Raw genomic sequence first — 19,258 nt, 5'->3', positions numbered from 1 at the left:
TAAATACAAATATAGTTGTTGTAGTAATGTTATTTGTATCGTCAAATATCAATATTTGTATTCATAATATCACTTTATATCATATAAAGATGAAATTGGATGTATAAATTAGATTATTATTACTAATATTATTATTATCGATAAAATATTAATATTATCATAATTAGTATGGTATTATTATTATTATTATTATTATTATTATTATTATTATTATTATTATTATCATTTTTACAATTATTATTATCATTAATATTATATTTATCATTATTATTAATTTTATTAATATTATTAGATATTAATAGTATTGTTATTATATATTATTATTATTAATTAAAAAAAACAGTAGGGATCTATATTATACGTTTGACCTCTGTATCCTTTATCTCTATTATTATTATTTTTTTTGTTTCTTTCCTGCTCCAAACTCGTGAACCTGTGTTGACATTTTCTCCATTTTTTATCAACCGATCTCTATTATTACAAAATGATTATGTATAATTGCAAATCAAATAAAAAGGAAATCCAATGGGATTAAAGAGCACAGCGATATTTTTTTTTTCTTCTTCTCTGCACGCTCCAATTTTTTTTTCTCTTAATTCAATTTCGAATAAAGTTTCAAAATCTAAAAATGCAGAAAGGTTAGAAATCTTTCTTTGAATCTATCTGCAAAATCTCAACTCTCAAATCTTTATATCGATCTTGAATTTTGAAGTCAAAGTTTAGTTTAAAAAAAGTCAACAATTGTTCTTGAGACAAATTCGCGTTCGTGTATATGTTTCTGATCAAATTGACGATTCCAGTAGTTTTTATACATGTTTAGAAAACTATTTCATGTTATAAACATTATCTATAATGTTATCTATTACGAAATCAATTTTTTTTTGTTTTGTTCCAAGAACCGACGCTGCAGTAGGCCTTTAGTGTTTTTTTTTTTTTATTTTAGAACCCAAATTATTATTTTTTCTGTAATGTTTTGAAGCTTTAAAAGGAACCCTGATTTTTTTTTTTTTTTTTTGGTTATTGATGTTTTGTTGAATCCATGAGACTTGTGGAGAAGAAGAGGAATAGAAGAAAAACAGTTTATATATAAAATTTAAATTCCATATTAGTACAGAGAATCAGAATTGGTGGGATGGTCGAGAGTGTTTGCGTGTGAGCATGTGGTCACGAGATCGAGTCCAGAGGACGGTAGTTTCTTTTTTTTTTTTTTTGAAACTCTTTTCATGTGAGGTAGTTTTCTTTTCTAATTTTATTATTGTTATTATATATTAATTATTATTAGTATTATTATTATTATTGTGATTGTTTTGATTGTTATTGTTATTGTTATTATTAGTATCATACTTGTTATCATATTTGAAAGTATTATAGACATTACTATTATTATTATGATAGGTATTAATAATATTATTATTAGTAATAAACTTATCATTTTAGTATTTTATCATCATTAGGATTATGATTATCATTATTATTATTATGAAGGAAATAAAAATATATTATTATCATCAATATTAGAATTTGTACCGGTTTATAAATAATAGTATCATCAGTACATTTATAATTAATAATATCATATTTATCAGTATCATCATTAATATTTACTAGTATTATTATGATTATCATTTATCATTTTATAAATATTAGAACCCTTATTATTAACATAAGTATGGTATTAGTATTAATATTATTTTAGAGTTATTATTATTAGTATCATTAACAGTTATCATTTTTATTTTTTTTTGCTATTAGTATTATCATTATTAATAAAATTATTATTATTATTAGTAAATCATTATTATCTAAATTATTATTTTAACAAATAAATCTTTTGTACACTATATATATACTTATGGTATATACTAGGATTGTATTAATAATTCACATAACAAACTAATAAAATTTCATAAATACAATACTAACCACAAATATATGTATATAAATATATTAATGTCACTATTTATATAAACGTAAATCATTATAGATATATATACATAAAATCGATATATATATATAAAATATAACTTAAAATATAATATAAGTATACGTTTTAAAATAAAGGTTAGAATAAATTCTACAAAACTATAATATATAAATAATACATATTAATAAATGAAACTTTGTAACTTACATTATACGTATTAATATATACACAATTGATATAGGTTCGTGAATCCGAGGCCAACCCTGCATTGTTCAATGACGTCATATGTATTTTTACTACAAAATACAGTATCGTGAGTTTCATTTGCCTTTTTACCCTTTATATTTTTGGGCTGAGAATACATGCGCAACTTTTATAACTGTTTTACGAAATTGACACAAGTACGTGAAACTACATTCTATGGTTGGATTATCGAAGTCGAATATGCCCCTTTTTATTAAGTCTGGTAATCTAAGAATTAGGGAACAGACACCCTAATTGACGCGAATCCTAAAGATAGATCTATCGGGCCCAACAAGCCCCATCCAAAGTACCGGATGTTTTAGTACTTCGAAATTTATATCATGTCCGAAGGAGGATCCCGGAATGATTGGGATATTCTTATATATGCATATTGTTAATGTCGGTTACCAGGTGTTCAATCCATATGAATGATATTTTTGTCTCTATGCATGGGACGTATGTTTATGAGAAATGGAAATCTGAAATCTTGTGGTCTATTAAAATGATGGAAACGATTGTTTAAGTTAAACTAATGAACTCACCAACCTTTTGGTTGACACTTTAAAGCATGTTTATTCTCAGGTACGAAAGAAATCTTCCGCTGTGTATTTGCTCATTTTATAGATATTACTTGGAGTCATTCATGGCATATTTCAAAAGACGTTGCATTCGAGTCGTCGAGTTCATCAAGATTATTATCAAGTCAATTATAGTTGGATATATTATGAAATGGTATGCATGCCTGTCAACTTTCGATGTAATGAAAGTTTGTCTTTTCAAAAACGAATGCAATGTTTGTAAAATGTATCATATAGAGGTCAAGTATCTCGCGATGTAATCAACTGTTGTGAATCGTTTATAATCGATATGGACTTCGTCCGGATGGATTAGGACGGGTCTTCACAGTTGGTATCAGAGCGGTGGTCTTAGCGAACCAGGTCTTGCATTAGTGAGTCTAACTGATAGTCGTTAGAATGCATTAATGAGTCTGGACTTCGACCGTGTTTGCATGTCAAAAGTTTTGCTTATCATTTAGTGTCGAAAAATTATTTGCTTATCATCCTTAAAGTCTAAGACACGTCTTACTGCCTTTATTGCATAGACAGTGTATAGTTAAATTCATATCTTAGCGTATCTGTTATTGTTACCTTTGCCTGACAGCTTTCGTAGATTCCTCCGTAGCTTATGGGATTTTAGTATTATATATGCATATGTAAATTATGTATTGCAGGGTACTAATCTACATCCTATAATCTATTTCTTATCGAAAATCCTTCATCTGATCGTACGAGATGAATCCCTCAACCAGTTCGAGTCCATCTGATTTCGATAGCTATTTCGATAGTTATTCCGACAGCTATTTCGATATGGATTTCCACTCGAGCTCCGAAAGCAGAGTAACCGGAATGAATCGATCAATTAGCCATCATCTATTCTGAATGAATTGGAGATGGGTTCGTAGTCGACTTAATCAATGGAAACGCGAAGAAGGCGATCATTTCCACTAACCAAGTTCACCTCTTGACAATGGACCTAAAACGTTTACCGGCGAACCTGTTCGAGACACCATTTTCTCTCTCATTTCCAAAGTATCTCATCACGATCATATACTATCTCAGATTCTAAACCTCATTCATCCGCTCGTCCGAACCGACAATCATCCCGGTGTAATAGAAGAAGTTAACGAACTTCGCGCATAAGTTGTAGTCTTGGAAAATATGGTGCAAAACGTACCAGCTTCATCCAAATCACCGGCACCAACGGTACCACCAACAACCCAAATTTCAATATCACATGCCTCAACATCTCAATCTATACCTCGAGTATAATCATCATTCTACATGACATTCTACATCAGTTATCTTCGTTCGACATGGTGATTATGTAATCTCTAATGTTTTAGAGATTATTTATTCTAGTTCCAACTGAAAACTAAATGAGTTTAATATCATGTTAACTCATTAAATTCATGATTACATCTGAAGAAAATATATATGTATATATGTTTTCATAAAGATTGTAATTAAAAATTCTTTTGTACAAACTGTTAATAATAAAAATATTTTAACGGGTAGGTAATACCCGAGGAATATTTAAATTTCACATTAATAAGTTACACTGTATATTCTTCGAATCTGATTCAACAGTTATTCACTATCCTATTTACAACCACCGGGATACTTATCCGTTCACCAAAGAATAACTATTTTCATTCAAATTCAATTTCATATTTGAATTTTGACCTATCAGAATCCAACAAGTGGCATAATGAAGAAATAATGGACACAATAAAAATTGATTAGAAACAGACTAATTAACAATATTAAATTTTATTAAGAAATCACGCTAACAAAATCCTAGCTAACTGTTCCTAGCTAACTGTTAATTCCGTATTACATTTTATTTATCGCAATTTATTTATCGCAATTTATATTCTCGCAATTTTATTTATTGTCATTTAATTTCTGTTATTTACTTTACGCACTTTATTTATCGTCATTTAATTTCTGTTATTTATTTTACGCACTTTAAATATCGGGACACGTATACAAGGTTTTGACATATCATATCGACACATCTATATATATTATTTGGAATCACCATAGACACTCTATATGCAGTAATGATCGAGTTCTCTATACAGGGTTGAGGTTGATTCTATAATAATATATATACTTTGAGTTGTGATCGAGTCTGAGACATGTACACGGGTCACGATACGTATTAATTAATTCAAATATTATATATTAAACTATATATGAATGATTGCACTGTCAACTGTGGACTATCGACTGTGGACTAATAACATTGGACAATTAAAATGAATTAAAATATTGAATATAACATATGAAACTAAACAATTCTTCAAGTTTGCCACTTGATTTCGTCTTAAACCTCATTTGTATCTTCACGATTACATTCTGCGTTCAAACCTTTCATGATTCTTGAAAACACCTCAATCGATAGGATAAATCAACCGCACTTCATCTACGGAAGGAAAGATTTATGCATATAGTTATGCACCTGAGAAACTCTCGGCAATTGAGTAAAAGTTCAACATGTAGCCGCGTCAGATCCTTTGGCATTTATTAACAAAAACAACTTTGCGATCCCTTTTCAAAATTAGCCAATTTTGTCACAACTCCAACAAGTCAACTTCGACTTTTCGTACGAAACAACCTTATTATAACGTTTATATATACGCGTGCTCTTTTATTGTTACCAGGTAACCTTTCATATTCCATCATATTACCATCAGCGTTTAATCATCTAAAAACACAATTCTCCTGAAACCACCTCGGATTAATAACCGATGATTCAGATATCATAGCATTAAATGCAGAGGAAACAGAAAAATGGTAGATGGTCTAAACGGACAAAAGTTTGATGATAAAGAAATGAGTGTTAGGAACGCTCGATAGAAAATTGGGTATTGAAAAACAGATTGAGTTACCCATGAAGGAGACCAAGGACAAATACAAGGACCAAATCCTATATTCAAAGGATTCAGGTAATTCTGGATCCGTTGAAATCTTTAGAGAATATCTTGCTCCGAAATCATGTTAAAATCTTGCGGAAAATCTTTCTCCATCAACCGTCGAACTTAGAAATTCCAAAATATCATCATCAATATCTTTGATATTTCTGAGGATATTTTCATAAATATTCTCGTCCGAAATTATATACCTCTTCGTGCTTCCTGTGTATCAATATATTGGAAACATTCAATAGAAAATATAGTACCGAAAAGCAGATTATGCGAAACTATGAAGAAAGCCGTGGATAAATCACAAAGAATAAGTTTGACTTCAAAGAATCCAAATAATTCAATGTCTGCTAAAGTCTATAGTGAATAACTTGCTCCTTACTCTAAACCCTTGCAGACAATAGTTTCTATCATCCTCTGATCTTAGATATTCTGAGATATTATCGTACCTTTCATTATAAATATCCTCCATATTTCTGGAGATATTTTTATAACTATTCTTATCTGAAATCATTAATCTTTTCGTGCTATCAGTATTACATCATATAGAAACTGTTAGTTTCTATATTCTGTAAATTTTCAAGCTTAAAATATGAATGTTATTGTAGTAATGATGGGAACTGATGCATGAGTTAGTATAATATAATGACACTTGATCAACGTGATTATATTACAGTAAGTCATGCTGAGTTTCTAAATGAAACGTGATGATTCACAGATCATAACGTCATCATGTGCCATGTTACATAACTCTTTCATCCTACTTAACTCCGTAACAAATCAAGAAAATGTATTCTTGATGGTTCTATCTTCCGTGATGTTGATAAATTTGAAAATCAAATCGTGCTATCACGTTCCTTCATGCTTAGAACATTATAATCATTCGAAACTCTATATCTATAAATTCTGGACCATTATTCGCTTGACTTGAAGTCGGGAAGAGAAAACAAAAGCATAGAGCTTTGAAATATAAGGGAGAATATAAAGTCCGATAACAACACATAAATTACAAACCGTGTATATCAATGTTTATCGCAACATAAAGACACGGGAGAATTAAAAACATTATAATCCCGAGGGCGAAGTAGAAGAAAGCAGATTCCTCTGGTGGAAGTTGGAAAAGGAGAATGATTGTTGCGATAGTAAGGATGAGGACAAGGATCAGAACTGGATTAATCATTTTCAGAATCTTTTGGATGTATGAACTAAGAAAGAAAGTATAAGAATGGTGAGAATAATGGAAAGGAAGAGCTTAATTTATACTGGAAATATCAGACGTAGTAATCGGGGCAGATCACCGTATTTAATTAAAGAGATCTTAATTTCCATAAATCCCGAAGAATCAGATTTTATAGATCTTCAAGATTTTCTTTAAATCCCTTAAATTCCGGAATTCAACCAAGGCAATGTCAAAAGTTAAGACGCGCCTTATTTTCTAAATTCAAACCTGACTACGTCAAAAGTTAAAAACAAATCTTTGTTTCTCATTTCATCCTTTTGTGAATAGCTTCATTCGCACTCTTCGAATAATTGAATTATTTTTATCCATATTACTCAATGATGATAAAACTCAAGTTATCAACTCATATTCGTCAGGAAAACATATTTATTGTTAGCTATGACGACCTCACTCAAATTTCGGGACGAAATTTCTTTAACGGGTAGGTACTGTGATGACCCGGGAATTTCCGACCAAATTTAAACATAATCTTATATGATTCGACTCGATAAGCAAAGTCTATTAAACCGAGTCTCATTATGTTTGAACTATTTCATGATAACATTTGACCTTTAACTATTTCCGACGATTCACGAACCTTTAATTGTAACTAAGAATGTAAATATAAATAATTATATATAAAACTAATTATATTAGTATTAATGAACTATTAAGTAATTTTATTATTATAAAAGATAACATTTAATAACTAAAGATTTTCATTTTGAATATATATAGTATATTGTATATAAATGATTCAAACATATTTTACCAACGTTATCAAAATATTAAATGTACAATGTTATACTTTGTAGTTAATTGTTTAATATACATAATTAATCATCTACTCAACATTTAAAACATGATTTTATATATATGGTAGTATACATATATACATAAATATAACTATATATATATGATTTTATACATAATTATTATATTATGTATATGTAGAAATTTATAATATATCTATGATGAAATAATGTACTATTTTAATAAATATATATAAATATAATACTTACATATATAAAACATTTATATTTTTCATAATTACATACATAAGTATAATATAATTAGTATGTAAATAAATATTATAATATATTTATATTAAAATGCATAAATATATAATATTCAGTATATGGTACAATACATATTACATAATTATTAAATATTACATAATAATAGATGATATTAATAAATTAAATTTAAATACAAATATAGTTGTTGTAGTAATGTTATTTGTATCGTCAAATATCAATATTTGTATTCATAATATCACTTTATATCATATAAAGATGAAATTGGATGTATAAATTAGATTATTATTACTAATATTATTATTATCGATAAAATATTAATATTATCATAATTAGTATGGTATTATTATTATTATTATTATTATTATTATTATTATTATTATTATCATTTTTACAATTATTATTATCATTAATATTATATTTATCATTATTATTAATTTTATTAATATTATTAGATATTAATAGTATTGTTATTATATATTATTATTATTAATTAAAAAAAACAGTAGGGATCTATATTATACGTTTGACCTCTGTATCCTTTATCTCTATTATTATTATTTTTTTTGTTTCTTTCCTGCTCCAAACTCGTGAACCTGTGTTGACATTTTCTCCATTTTTTATCAACCGATCTCTATTATTACAAAATGATTATGTATAATTGCAAATCAAATAAAAAGGAAATCCAATGGGATTAAAGAGCACAGCGATATTTTTTTTTTCTTCTTCTCTGCACGCTCCAATTTTTTTTTCTCTTAATTCAATTTCGAATAAAGTTTCAAAATCTAAAAATGCAGAAAGGTTAGAAATCTTTCTTTGAATCTATCTGCAAAATCTCAACTCTCAAATCTTTATATCGATCTTGAATTTTGAAGTCAAAGTTTAGTTTAAAAAAAGTCAACAATTGTTCTTGAGACAAATTCGCGTTCGTGTATATGTTTCTGATCAAATTGACGATTCCAGTAGTTTTTATACATGTTTAGAAAACTATTTCGTGTTATAAACATTATCTATAATGTTATCTATTACGAAATCAATTTTTTTTTGTTTTGTTCCAAGAACCGACGCTGCAGTAGGCCTTTAGTGTTTTTTTTTTTTTTTATTTTAGAACCCAAATTATTATTTTTTCTGTAATGTTTTGAAGCTTTAAAAGGAACCCTGATTTTTTTTTTTTTTTTTTGGTTATTGATGTTTTGTTGAATCCATGAGACTTGTGGAGAAGAAGAGGAATAGAAGAAAAACAGTTTATATATAAAATTTAAATTCCATATTAGTACAGAGAATCAGAATTGGTGGGATGGTCGAGAGTGTTTGCGTGTGAGCATGTGGTCACGAGATCGAGTCCAGAGGACGGTAGTTTCTTTTTTTTTTTTTTTGAAACTCTTTTCATGTGAGGTAGTTTTCTTTTCTAATTTTATTATTGTTATTATATATTAATTATTATTAGTATTATTATTATTATTGTGATTGTTTTGATTGTTATTGTTATTGTTATTATTAGTATCATACTTGTTATCATATTTGAAAGTATTATAGACATTACTATTATTATTATGATAGGTATTAATAATATTATTATTAGTAATAAACTTATCATTTTAGTATTTTATCATCATTAGGATTATGATTATCATTATTATTATTATGAAGGAAATAAAAATATATTATTATCATCAATATTAGAATTTGTACCGGTTTATAAATAATAGTATCATCAGTACATTTATAATTAATAATATCATATTTATCAGTATCATCATTAATATTTACTAGTATTATTATGATTATCATTTATCATTTTATAAATATTAGAACCCTTATTATTAACATAAGTATGGTATTAGTATTAATATTATTTTAGAGTTATTATTATTAGTATCATTAACAGTTATCATTTTCATTTTTTTTGCTATTAGTATTATCATTATTAATAAAATTATTATTATTATTAGTAAATCATTATTATCTAAATTATTATTTTAACAAATAAATCTTTTGTACACTATATATATACTTATGGTATATACTAGGATTGTATTAATAATTCACATAACAAACTAATAAAATTTCATAAATACAATACTAACCACAAATATATGTATATAAATATATTAATGTCACTATTTATATAAACGTAAATCATTATAGATATATATACATAAAATCGATATATATATATAAAATATAACTTAAAATATAATATAAGTATACGTTTTAAAATAAAGGTTAGAATAAATTCTACAAAACTATAATATATAAATAATACATATTAATAAATGAAACTTTGTAACTTACATTATACGTATTAATATATACACAATTGATATAGGTTCGTGAATCCGAGGCCAACCCTGCATTGTTCAATGACGTCATATGTATTTTTACTACAAAATACAGTATCGTGAGTTTCATTTGCCTTTTTACCCTTTATATTTTTGGGCTGAGAATACATGCGCAACTTTTATAACTGTTTTACGAAATTGACACAAGTACGTGAAACTACATTCTATGGTTGGATTATCGAAGTCGAATATGCCCCTTTTTATTAAGTCTGGTAATCTAAGAATTAGGGAACAGACACCCTAATTGACGCGAATCCTAAAGATAGATCTATCGGGCCCAACAAGCCCCATCCAAAGTACCGGATGTTTTAGTACTTCGAAATTTATATCATGTCCGAAGGAGGATCCCGGAATGATTGGGATATTCTTATATATGCATATTGTTAATGTCGGTTACCAGGTGTTCAATCCATATGAATGATATTTTTGTCTCTATGCATGGGACGTATGTTTATGAGAAATGGAAATCTGAAATCTTGTGGTCTATTAAAATGATGGAAACGATTGTTTAAGTTAAACTAATGAACTCACCAACCTTTTGGTTGACACTTTAAAGCATGTTTATTCTCAGGTACGAAAGAAATCTTCCGCTGTGTATTTGCTCATTTTATAGATATTACTTGGAGTCATTCATGGCATATTTCAAAAGACGTTGCATTCGAGTCGTCGAGTTCATCAAGATTATTATCAAGTCAATTATAGTTGGATATATTATGAAATGGTATGCATGCCTGTCAACTTTCGATGTAATGAAAGTTTATCTTTTCAAAAACGAATGCAATGTTTGTAAAATGTATCATATAGAGGTCAAGTATCTCGCGATGTAATCAACTGTTGTGAATCGTTTATAATCGATATGGACTTCGTCCGGATGGATTAGGACGGGTCTTCACACTTAGTGCTTGTATGGTACGCCCAGACTAGCTTGCTTTATTGCTTGGATGTTCGGTATGCGGTATTTGTTATTGGTTGGCGTGTTCATTTTATACATATATATGTATGTAGTATGTTAGCACTCACTAAGCGTTAGCTTACCCTCTCGTTGTTGACATTTTTACAGATTGCATGCTTGGCGGTTTGGGTGAGCTTGGGGATTAGAGATCTTGGCTAGGTTGCTTAGAAGATCTTGCTTTCGTACTTGATTAGGATTTGGGTAGCGTAGTTCCAAATCACCATGCTCGGTTTATGACCTCATTAATGTATCGACGTATTAAAGAGTTTAAAATATTAATGTTGTTTTAAGTTATTAAACTTATTATTGCGTTAAAGACGTTTTGGAAATATTAATGGGACCTAAAGTGCTATTTAATGCGTATTAAAAGGAAAAATTTTTATGGGTCGGATTTTAATGCGGGTTGGGTTGTTACAAGTGGTATCAGAGCATGGTCTAAGGGATTTAGGTGACTTGAGATAGGTGCCTAGACTTAGACTTTTGTGTATGCTTATTTGCTGCGGGATTTGTAGGAAAGAGGGACGGACGGAAACTTGGTTAGTCCCTTAGCGTGTAGGTGAACTAACTAGGATTTTGGTTTGTGTTGTGATGTTATTCCTTGCGTATGTTATATGTGTAGGAATCTTGTTGTGTTGATTATTATCATCGAGCGAGGCGGTCGTTGTACTAACGAGTCGATACGGCGTGCGTGCGTAATAAGAACTTGCAGACCTTATTACGGGTGCAAATCGTGTCTAACAAGTGATGTACGACGAGTGTTTAGCAAGATGGGGTGGGGTTGTGCGTGTCGTCTTATACGTTCGTGATCTAATCATTTTGCATTCCTTAGAATGGCGACGGGAAGTGGGATCGATACGAACGACTCGGAGTTTAACGCTAGAGTTGCGGCCGCCGTTGCGGAGCAAATGCGTAGGTTGGAAGAAAGAATGGAAAGGAAGTATTCCGAACTTCAAAGTAGTAGTGAAATGGAGCGTTATCTTAAAAGCTTCATGAGGACTAAACCCCCGATGTACGACGGAAAACCGGATCCTTTGGTAAGCACAACTTGGATTTCGGATGTCGAAGGGTGTTTTCGTACTATGGATTGCCCTCCCGAGAGGAAGACGAGACTCCCTACGAGTTTGTTGCGGGGTAGGGCAAGGGATTGGTTGGATGGTAAGATTGATCTTGTCGGTAGTGAGACGTTTATGGCCTTATCGTGGGATGAGTTTAAGGAGGACTTCTTTGAGGAGTTCCGGACTTCGGCCGATTTGTGGGAATTGCGCAATGAATTGCGAAATTTGCGACAAGGATCTATGGATTTGAGTACTCTTAAGGCGACCTTTATGGCAAAAGCTCGTTTTTGTCCGGAGTATTTGGGGAATGATCGTTTGTTAATGGGGGATTTCTATCGGACCTTGAATGATGACTTGAAGAGTAAGATTAGCCGGGGCTACGCGAAATCGTTTGCTGAATTGTTCGCCGTGGCTAGAGGTTTCGAGTCTTATACGCGATCAAAGGTGGGTGAACCTTCAAGTGAAAGGAGGGTTGTTTCTTATGGTGCTCCGAGTAAGAGGACTAAGGGTCCGAGTGCGAGTACGAGTGATGTGGTAAAAGGCGCGACGGATTCTCGTGCGCCTAGGTGTTTCAATTGTGGTGTTAGGGGTCACAAGTTGTGGGAATGCACAATGCCGAGAAGTGATGACGGAATGTGCTACTATTGTCATAAAGAGGGACATCGCAAGCCGGATTGTCCCGAGTTGGCGGCGGCGAATGCCGCAAGGAGACGCTGAGGTACGTTTCGATTTAATAAATATGTCTTTTGAATATTTGTTAATGTGGCGTTTATGTTGGATTTGTTAAATGCATGGTGTCGTGCATGTTATTGTTAAGGGTGACGTTCCTAATGGAAGTACCCTGTGCCGATGTTTGATTTTTGGGACGAAGGGCGTAAGGCTTGGTGCAACCAAGCATTCCTTAGTATTTGGGAAGTGTTTCTACCAAGCCACGGAAATGGTTTTGATGTTCGATTGTTATGCGCGCGTTCGTTAGTGTGTTGAAGATGATGAACCATGGGGTTCGTCGGGTGATTTAAAACCCGAGAGATCGAGTGTTTAAAATCTCGATGTGTGTTGGTAATGGAGTCTTTATGACGCGACATTAGGTGCCTCTTTTATACCTACTAGCGTGGTGTCGACTCCGATTGTGTTGTGGTTACATTGTACTTAGGGCACCGGGAGAAACCTGTAGGTACATGAGTGACTAGGTGAAACTTGACAAACTAAAGCAATTGGATAATTGCGAGGGTATGGTTTGTGTAATCGTGGTACACTTTTCGTTCGAAGTGTTTAAGGATTGATTGAAATCCTTCGTATGCTCAAGGTTGGAGCAAGTTGTGGTGATGGGTCGTGTCTACCCAATTGTTGGTAAAGTCTACCTTTGGTAGCATTGTACGAGTGTACAAGTTGTGATATAGGAACGTGGTTCCAAGTGGGGGAGTCGCACTCCCGCACGAGGAAGTTTTAGTGTGATATTTTGGATGATGCTTTTGGTAGATCCGGAAATCTTGTCGAGACCTAGTTTTGGTCGATTTGTGGTAGAGTACGATTTCGGATAAATTATACTTATGGTTTGGATTGGAATTACCACCGAGGTGGTAATGTGATAAATCTCGTTAAGAGATAATGGTCGTGTTTGGTGAGCAAGGTGAAATCTCTCGGTTAAGGGATGTGTGTGAGTTGGATTCTCTTACAGAGAAGTATGGTTTTGTGCCTATGTTTGATATAGGTGGCTTCTTGCTCGAGTATGGTGAATGGTTAGTGTTATCCGTTAGGATTCACTATGGCGCAGCAGAGCGCGATGTTACGCTACTCGTCGTTCGAGGCCAAAAAGGGCGTTGATTGATGAAGCATGACTTTCGGAGTCCGCTGACTTCATCATGGTATTGTGATTAATGAAGCATGACCTTCGGGGTCCGCTGACTTCATTATGGTACGGTTGAGTGATGGAGCATGATCTTTAGGGTCCGCTGACTTCATCACGGGAGTACGTGATCGGTGAAGCATGATCTTCGGGTCCGCTGATTTCATCCGGTATTGAGATTGGTGGAGCATGACCTTCGGGGTCCGCTGACTTCATCAAGAGTGTTGTGTTGTGGGACGTGAATATCGGGTTGTTCGTATTCACAATATTTCGGGTTGTACGATTGTCCCTGTTGGTTGGGCTCATAGTTTGAGGTAGTGAATGTCGGGTAGTTCGGATTCACTAAGGCTCGGGTTGTACGGTCATCCTCGGTTATACTATGTGGCGGTGGTAGTGAATATCGGTTTGCATGTATTCACGAGGACTCGGGTTGTGCGGTCATTTCGTTATGAGATATATGGATTGGGTTGGTGGATTTCGGGTTGTGCGAATTCACTGAGGTTCGGGTTGTTTCGACCATCCTCCATATGTATTTTGGCTCGGGTTGTTTCGGCCATGTTGAGTTGTGAACTATTGGTTGTTTATATACCAATGGTGGGGTCGTGAGGACCATGTCGTGTTGTGAACTATCGGTTGTTGTATACGCCGATGGTGGGGTCGCGAGGACCATGTTGTGTGATTAGTGATGCGATAGCCGTGTTTCGCTCACATGTTGGTTACGGGTGTGACGATGGTTGATTTCGTACACCTTGGGATTTGCGTTTCCATAGTCGTTTGGACGCTACCGGTTTTAGCCGTGTGATCATGATGTTACGGTAGTTGCGTATTGGTCGTATTGCGCACTACAAGGGATGTTTCACGATTGGTGATATCCGTAAGGATTCGTTTGGTTGGTCTTCATCGTTACGGATTGTTGACTTTAGTTTGAGACTTGGTTACTTTAGCATTGTACTTGGTAATGGTACGTTAGAGGTTGATATCTCGGTTAGAGATTTAGTTGAGTTTTCCCGGTGTGCGGGATTGAGCATGGTTTGGTGCTCGGATTAAGATTCGATAAAGCGCGTGTGACGATTTTGGTTGTTAAAAGGTGATTCATTGGAAAGAGTTGCCTAGAAAAGTCGGTTTGGGACTTAAGTTGAGGACCGTGGAGTGTGGTTCTTTTGATTAAGTGACAAGGATCACGAGGACGTGATCGATTCTAAGTGGGGGAGAGTTGTAACACCCGAATATTTTATACGCGAGAAATGGATATATACATATATATATGTATATACATGGGCATGGAGATATTAAAGTATGTATAGATATACCTTTATGGTTTGGGTTGCGTGAAAATGCATGTATATATATTAGAACGAGAAGTACGCGGAGTACTTAGTGTACATTGCATGTATGTATAAGTGTATATATGGGTAAAAGGTGATGGATACGCATGCATGCAAGGGTTGTTGGTTTAGGTTCACTTTGGGGTTTCCTAGAAGGGTTTACTTGCGTTAACAAGTCGGGATTAGAGCGTACGAGTGGAACTATGAGACGAGGATTTGTTGATACAAAAATGGAGCAAAACTGGTGAATCGTCGCGCCGCGGGGAAGGCCGTCGCGCCGCGGTATATCAAGCAAAGATGGGACAGAAGGTGGCCCAAACAGAAGTGCCAGTTACAGTGTATTGTCGCGCCGCGGAGATCCGGGTCGCGCCGCGACCTGTCTGAATTTCAGGCCCGAATTCTAGCTTAAATGTGGTGGGTTCAAGGGCAAAATGGTCATTTCACATATGGATCAGTTTGTGGGGATAAATCTCAGCCACTTATTCCATTTCATTTCATTTTCTTTTCTATTTTCTTTCCATTATTCTCTCAAAACATAAAACACTCAAAGATTAAAGTGGAGATTTGGAGCTCAAGAGTTGTGATTCGATCTTTGGTGTAGTTGGAAAGTTTGTTCTCCTTGTTCTTGGCTACGTGGTGATACTAGTGGTAAGCTCTAACTCCGAAATTCGTTTTTGTGTTCATCATTCAATTTTAGGGCTTTTGTTTGTATGATTCTTAGATGAAACCCATTTAGTTGTTACTTGGAGATTTACACCAATACTCGGGTTTATTGTGATTATTGGCGGGTTTTGGGTTTGGTGTGCAAGTTTGAGCTTAAAGGACTTGTTAATGGTGTTTAATCACTAGTGTTAGTGATTATTGAGGTTTTGGTGTTAATTAGGGTTCTTGAAGTTGACTAATTTTGACTAGAGTCAAAATTAGGGTTTTATGATGATTTTGACCCGATTGTGGATTAAGCGAGGTTTATGAACTTAAAATGGATTAAGTTGAAGTGTTAAACCGATTCCAATGTGTTTTGGTGTTAAAACTTGTAAAGGACGAGATTTTGGTCTTAATGGGTCAAAACTAGGGTTTTGGTATCAAAATGGGCAAGACACGTGTTTAACACTCGTGTTCGAGTTTAATTGGCATATTAGGACCATTATCACTTGTGTTAGTGATTATTGGTTAAGTTTGGGTGCGGTTTGTACTTGGAAGTGCATTTGGGTCGAGTTTGCACTAAGTGTCGAATTGGGTTGGTTTGTAAATCCAATCTAATTGTGTTGTGATATTTATGATAATGGAATAGGTACTTTCCTTTGACGTGTTGCGGATTACTCGGAAGCTTTTCTCAAGACTTCAAGGTGAGTGTTAATATCCTATGTACATATGTATGTATAGGATGGGTGCGGGTCGGGTGAAGTGATTCTCGGTTATAGAGCTCACTTCACATGTAGGTGGATTTGATGGACTTGTGTATAGGTCCAAATGGCACGGTTGTGCGTTTTGGTTGGCCACCTTTGTCGAGGTACACGTTTGTGTGCATATTATCACATGTGATTGTGATGTGGATGTTATAACCCAACGGCGAAGGGTTGATGTGGTTGTGATGAGTATGGCCCCGACGTGGTGGATTTTATAATCCCGTGACCGTGGGTTTTGGTATTGAGGAGTGAATCTCGGGTAGTGCGGATTCATGATGACTCTGGTTGTTCGGTCATCTTAAGGTTGTGAAGTGAATTTCGGGTTGTGCGAATTCACTAAGGCTCGGGTTGTTCGGCCAATGTGCGTATGATTGAGGTTAAGGGGTTAACCTTGTGCGTTGTTGTTATTATTGTATTATATTATTATATTGTTGTGTTGTAGCCAGCCCTCCGGGTGTAGCTATGTGGCGTTGTTCATATCGTTCGTTGGTGAACTTGTGTTATTGTTGTTGTATCTTAGCTCGTGCTTAGTGCTTGTATGGTACGCCCAGACTAGCTTGCTTTATTGCTTGGATGTTCGGTATGCGGTATTTGTTATTGGTTGGCGTGTTCATTTTATACATATATATGTATGTAGTATGTTAGCACTCACTAAGCGTTAGCTTACCCTCTCGTTGTTGACATTTTTACAGATTGCATGCTTGGCGGTTTGGGTGAGCTTGGGGATTAGAGATCTTGGCTAGGTTGCTTAGAAGATCTTGCTTTCGTACTTGATTAGGATTTGGGTAGCGTAGTTCCAAATCACCATGCTCGGTTTATGACCTCATTAATGTATCGACGTATTAAAGAGTTTAAAATATTAATGTTGTTTTAAGTTATTAAACTTATTATTGCGTTAAAGACGTTTTGGAAATATTAATGGGACCTAAAGTGCTATTTAATGCGTATTAAAAGGAAAAATTTTTATGGGTCGGATTTTAATGCGGGTTGGGTTGTTACAGCATTCAAGAAACTGATTTCGATGTAACATATTTGTATTGTAAACCATTATGTAATGGTCATGTGTAAACAGAATATTTTAGATTATCGTTATTTGATAATCTACGTAAAGCTTTTTAAACCTTTATTTATGAAATAAAGGTTATGGTTTGTTTTAAAAATAAATGCAGTCTTTGAAAAACGTCTCATATAGAGGTCAAAACCTCGCAACGAAATCAATTAATATGGAACGTTTTTAATCAATAAGAACGGGACATTTCAGTTGGTATCAGAGCGTTGGTCTTAGAGAACCAGAAAATTTGCATTAGTGTGTCTTATCGAGTTTGTTAGGATGCATTAGTGAGTCTGGACTTCGACCGTGTTTTCTTTAAAAATGATTGCTTAACATTTTTGTTGGAAACTATATATTTTTTTAACATGTGAATATTATGTGATATATTAATCTCTTAACGTGTTTGATATTATGTGATAGATGTCTACCTCTAGAACAAGTCCTATTGACTCACCTAATAATAATGAAGAGTCAAATGTAAATTGGAATAATTCGTGGACTGATTCACAAGTTCCCGAAGAGGAACCGGAAGAAGAATCGGAACAGGAAGAAGAATCGGAACCGAAGGAGGAGGAACCGGAAGAAGAAATAGAACCGGTGGGAGAAATAATAAAACGGTTAAGTAAAAGAAAATCCTCAACCAACCGACCAAGGTTAATTATGGTCAACGGTGTTTCCGCCAAGGAAGCAAAATATTGGGAGGATTACCAATTCTCCGATGAATTGGATTCCGACGAGAATTCCGATGATGTTATAGAAATTACCCCAACTGAATTTAAAAAGGCAAAAGAGAACAATAAGGAAAAGGACATAAAAATAGAGAAATCTGATTCCAACCCCGATGAACTTTATATGTATCATCAACACCCGTATTTCTTAAGTTGTGACAATAACCCGGGAACCTCTAAACCACCAGGTTTTTCTAAACCAATGTGGAAAACGACGGCTCGTATTAGGGGAACATCATATATCCCTAGAAACTTGGAAAAACGAACCAAAACCGAAGAAGAAGAAACGAGCGAGTCGGAATAAGATAGTTGTATTTGTGTGGTGTAATATATGTAATATAGTGTGCTTATGCTTTATGATATATGTAAAAATTGCTTGTATTAATAAGTATTTTTTTATGAATCTAACTCTTGTCTATTTTACAGTATAAAAACACAAAATGGATAGACAACCCAATATTTTAAGAGACCTACCCGGAGACATGATTGATGAAATCTTGTCTAGAGTCGGTCAGAATTCTTCGGCACAACTATTTACGACGAAATCAGTTTGTAAGACATTCGAAGAACGTTCCAAGAATGCCTTGGTTTATAAGAGACTTTCGTTTGAAAGATGGGGGATATCACATTGGGAAACCCATAA

This window comes from Rutidosis leptorrhynchoides, chromosome 11 (genome assembly GCF_046630445.1).
Source record: "Rutidosis leptorrhynchoides isolate AG116_Rl617_1_P2 chromosome 11, CSIRO_AGI_Rlap_v1, whole genome shotgun sequence".
NCBI classification, from domain to species: domain Eukaryota; kingdom Viridiplantae; phylum Streptophyta; class Magnoliopsida; order Asterales; family Asteraceae; genus Rutidosis; species Rutidosis leptorrhynchoides.
The sequence above is the reverse complement of the archived record's forward strand: the minus strand, read 5'-3'. Positions refer to the sequence as shown.